Raw genomic sequence first — 5,221 nt, forward strand, 5'->3', positions numbered from 1 at the left:
GAGTGTTAGCCCACACCATATAAATATAATAGCCCATGATTTAATTAGTCTTCCTTTTAATCACTAAATTAATTCATAATTAATTCAAGATTAAAACTAATTAAGTAACATGACTTTATATTAATATATTATAACTTATAATATATTAATAAATCGTAAGTATACAACTCTCATAAAATTATCCATAACTAGTTTGGGTGAAGTGCAACCCAAATGGACCATGCCGGGTCGGGTCAAGTATATACCAAATAAGTTATGGACTTAGACACCTTATCCAACAGTAATCTATATGGCGTCCTTGTGATTTAGACTCTAGGATGTTAGGAGTCGGGTTGAGGCTGGTGTGGAGGGCTTTCTTGCCTATTCTTGTTTGATTGGGGATTGGAAGTCTAATACATGACCCAAAAGCATGGTAGGGTTAGTTAAGTCTTGTTGTTTGGTGTGTGATATGTTGCGAGTGTAGTTGTTGGTTAACAGGTCGGGGTAAGCCCGGGTACAGTTGTTGTGTAACATCCCAAAATCCAAGTCCAAAAATTTCATTTATAATTTATTAGTTCATAAAACAGATCATTGAAAACATCATGAAGTTATCTTATATCATAAAAACCCATAAGTCATATGTCTCAAAACATGTCATAAGATAATAATGTCAGAGTACAAATCCCAAAAACATCATAGTGCGGAAAATCATGGTGTGATGCGTTGCTATCGTGCCGACTCCTTTCCTTTCGAAGAAGAAGGACCTGAAACAAAAACTAAAAACTGTAAGCACAAAGCTTAGTGAGTTCCCTCATCATACAACATACCATACAATAAACATAATGTCTAACATGTCTGGGTACTGGCCTACCCCTTCAGTCTCTTTCAATTGGTAACTTGCCTAGCATATCAGGGTGCTGGCCTACCCCTTTGGTCTTTTTCAACCGGTAACTTGCCTAGCATATCAGGGTGCTGGCCTACCCCTTCGGTCCTTTCGGCCGGTACCTTGCCTAGCATATCAGGGTGCTGGCCTACCCCTTCGGTCCTTTCGACCAGTACCGGGGACTATTTCACCCCTACTTCTACCATGTAATCTCCTAGTACATAAACACATAAGTCACATACTGCCTAGCATATCAGGGTGCTGGCCTACCCCTTCAGTCCTTTCGACCGGTACTGGGGCCTATCCTACCCCTCCTATCACTTTCACATAATATCATAGCATACTAGCACATAATGCATAACAGATAGTGGCATACCAGATAATTATCACAAAGACAATCATATCTACTATAACACTTACTAGTGGGTCGGCATTAGTGCCTTCCACCCACTTTTACTGGAATGTAACTCACCTCGCAAACCTAAGTGTCGAATCTCAAGGCAAGAAATCCCCAACAGCTGCTCCAATGACTCCCCGACTATCATTATCATAACAACACTTAGTCAAAATCCATAATACTTCTTAGGGTAAAATGACTATTTTACCCCTTGTCTAATTTGGACCATATCCAAAGCCTAATTCCATTTTATCTTTCCAACCCCACTAAAGGCCCACTAATGGCCAAATTTTCTAAATGGGGCCCAAATCCTCAAATGGGCCTTATCACAAGCCCAATAAATCATTATCCTAAAATAAGTAATTTCGAGTGGCCCAAGATGGCCCAAAAGGCCCAATACTTTAAATCTCAGTTCTAGGCCCAGAAACTCTACTCCACAGTGGGCCATGGGGCCCAACTATCCAGACCCAAACTTCTAAGGCCCAAAAGGCCAAGTTCGCCACTCTACATGCGTACGTGTGGCGTACCTGGCACGTACGCCCAGCGTACGCTGGCCATGACCAAAAGCGGGAAGTTGACCCAGTACGCACAGCGTACCAGGGTGTACGCCCAGTGTACCGGCCAACTTCCTTGGGGCTCCATTTGTGACTTTATCCATTAAGTCCTCACGTCCAGAATGTAGATCCAGGTCCTTTAAGACATCCTAATCCATAAAGTCACAAACTTTATGTTGGATTTGGTGTCTAAGCCTATAACTATAACTGCGATGTACTTGACCCGATTGTAGCATGGTCCTTTTTGGGTTGACTTCACTAGTGAAATTTGATAGGATGGATTTTGAGAATAAGGTTATTTGTGGTTTATTAATATATTACAAGTATAATATATTAATATGAAATCATATTATTTAATTAGTATTGATCAAGAATTAATTTGGAATTAATTTTGTGGTCAAAAGAGACTAATTAAATATATGGGGATTGATTATGTAAATCAATGATTCTTGTAGTGTGGGCCAATGATCCATGATTATGTAGATGGGCTAAACTAATCCATGGATAGTCCATGGAGGTTAAATCCATGGAGCATGAGAATGTGGAAAGTCATGGGTCATTAGGGTTTACAAAGTGTAACCCTAGCATGTGCAACTGATATTGCCATATTTATACATATTTTTAGGCAATATTTATTTACATTTTTATTAATATTTTGGTTAATTGCATAGGATAATGGTACTTATAAGAATAAATTGTTATTTGCAGCCAAAATAGAGGCATTTTCGAAGTAAGGAACCAGAATTGACAATATTTGGAACTTTGGAGGCTTGAAGGGAAGAAGGATGAAAAACTCAGCAAAAAAAAAAAGCGTTCTCACGACGTGAGAAGAGTATTCCAGAAGATTTACATCCGGGTAAAAGAGTCCTTGTCGAATACGAAAAGATCGCATTCACGACGTGAATCCGTATGGTTCACGACGTGAACTCGGGAAATCAGAAAACTATAAATTCCCTTGCCCATTACGACTTGGGGGACTTTTGGCTGATTAGAGGGTTTCCAGAAGACGATTTTTAGTAGAGGAGAAGTTCTGGAAAAAGTTTTTCAACACCAAAGGAGTAGAGGTTCATAATTTAGTTTACTTATTTGATACTTATGAACATGTTTGCATATTTAGTAGGTGTTAGTTTGTTAGTTGCTATTATGAGCAGCTGAATCTAGCTACTCTTGTTTAGCTAGATGAAGCTTCTAACTTATGAATAGCTTAATTTTGTATGGATTTATTTAGTTGGTAAATTGCTTGTGTTTGGTTTATAATTACCTAGCATGCTTATGGTTGTTTCTTTAGTTGCTTGATTCCATGTTCTGTGTAGCTTAGTGACCATTAACTGCATGAACTTGTTTACCTAATGATTTAGTGAACATTAAATTGTTAGAGCTAGGATTGACCAATCTTAGTTAGTAATTAAAGTAAATAAACTTAGCTGTGCTAGAGAACGTAGATTATGACTATAATTTCGTTTACATAATAAATTTTACATAACATATTCATATTCATAATTGGTTCTGTGTTTAATTGTGTGTGACCATACATAGTTTTACATGAATTAATTAATTATTGGTAAAATTAGACTTAAATTACTAATATAATTAAAACCAACTTGATAATCCATAATTATTAGCTGGCCATAAGAACGAAGTGGATTCGAACTAAACAAGAGTGCTTTTACTTATTGATTGAATTTGAGCTAAGTTTTGTCTGATCTTGTAAAATCAGATAAAACCCTTTTTAAACTTGTTAATAATTAGGTTAATTTGATAGCAAGTAGATTAATTAGTAACACCGTTCCCTGTGATCGATACCCGACTTACCCAAGCTATACCATAATCTGACTAGGTACACTGCCTATAGGTGCATAGTTGGTCTAAGTTTGTTAGGTTATAAATATTAAAATTAGTGGGTACTTTTGTGCACATCAAGTTTTTGGCGCCGTTGCCGGGGAACGGCTTAGTTTATTGTTTATTTTTTTGCTTCAGATTAATCGATCCTTTTTGTGGGGTAAAACCTGCAAGGAGTTATTTTCCAGTTTCAGTTTTTTTTCTGGCATTACAGAACTTACGACGTGAGTATTACAGTATTCACGACGTGAATTCTGTGATCCTATTTTTCTTTGTTTTTAATTTGTTTTTCTCTTTTAGTTCAGTTTTACGTTTTTTATTTTGTTTGTTTTGCAGGAGTTGATGACCAGAGGATCCAACACACCTTTGGTGCTACCACTGGAAGATCCAGAGTCTACGCTGCACAAAAAGGATAATAAGAAGTCGCCTTTACAAGAACTGAAATCAGCCTTTTCAAGGAAGTCAGGAAAGAAAACGGGAGAATCGAGTTCAGCCTCAAAGAGCAAGTTTGAAGTCTTCGATCAAACTCCTAACCCACACGAGACCGAGTACGAATCAGAAACAGAATTTGGACTTTATACGAGTGAACCTGAGAACGAGCCGGTGAACGAAATGGCGAACATTGATGAGATGGCCATGGGGGATTACAAGAAGCGCATTCGAGATGATGTGGGGCCGAGTTTAGTACATCCTACAATTCCTTCCAATGCCACATTCGAGTTAAAGGGGCATATCCTTACCGCACTCAAGGATATCCCATTCTATGGGAAGGATCATGAGGATGCTTTCAAGCATTTAGACGAGGTCAATGATATTGTGGATTATTTTAATACTCCTAATATCCCGAGGGAGACAGCTTTGTTAAGGATGTTACCAGTCACTTTCAAAGGAGCTGCAAAAGACTGGTTGAAGGCTCTTCCATCTGGTACAATCACCACATGGGCCCAATTGCGTGAGAAATTTCTAGATCAGTTTTGCCCACCCTCCAAAATCTCTAAACTCAAGAAGGCGATTGCCAACTTTGAGCAAAATCCGGAGGAGTCATTATACGAGGCATGGGAGCGCTACAAGGGGTTGTTAAGGAATTGTCCTCAACATGACCTAAATATTCAGCAAGAAATGTCGATATTCTATGATGGGGTGAATGTCATGACTAGACAACTCCTTGATTCACAAGGACCACTAACAAAGAAAAACCCAATTCAGGCCAAGGAGTTGATTGAAGAATTTTCAAAGCACTCTCGTGAGTATCACAACCCAGGACGCCATGGAATAAAAGGCAGTGGAGGTGCACAAACTGAAGAGATGGCTACTGTGATGGCAATGCTTAGCACTATGGATAAGAGATTGACCCAAATGGACCAATCAATTCATGCAATTCGAGTTGGTTGCGAGAGATGTAGTGGCCCGCATTTGACAACGGATTGCAATATGGATGAATATGGAAACAAGAAAGCTCAAGTTTGCTATTCGAGTGGGGACAAATACGATGAAGAATGGAGGAAACCAAAGAAGGAGTGGCTGCCTTACGATGAATACAAGAAGCAAAAAGAAGAGAAATTTAGGCAA

At 38.6% G+C, this 5,221-nt stretch overlaps 1 non-coding gene across 1 annotated transcript; it reads right to left on the reverse strand.

Moving 5' to 3' along the window:
- Window positions 1-4,648: 4,648 nt before the first annotated feature.
- On the reverse strand, window positions 4,649-4,755 carry LOC145127949 (small nucleolar RNA R71). Its single transcript, XR_013716553.1, has one exon. It is a non-coding gene; the product is annotated as a small nucleolar RNA R71 (small nucleolar RNA).
- Window positions 4,756-5,221: the final 466 nt, after the last annotated feature.

The sequence above is a fragment of the Lactuca virosa genome, chromosome 7, assembly GCF_052849685.1.
Source record: "Lactuca virosa cultivar CGN04683 chromosome 7, Lactuca_virosa_CGN04683_v6, whole genome shotgun sequence".
NCBI classification, from domain to species: domain Eukaryota; kingdom Viridiplantae; phylum Streptophyta; class Magnoliopsida; order Asterales; family Asteraceae; genus Lactuca; species Lactuca virosa.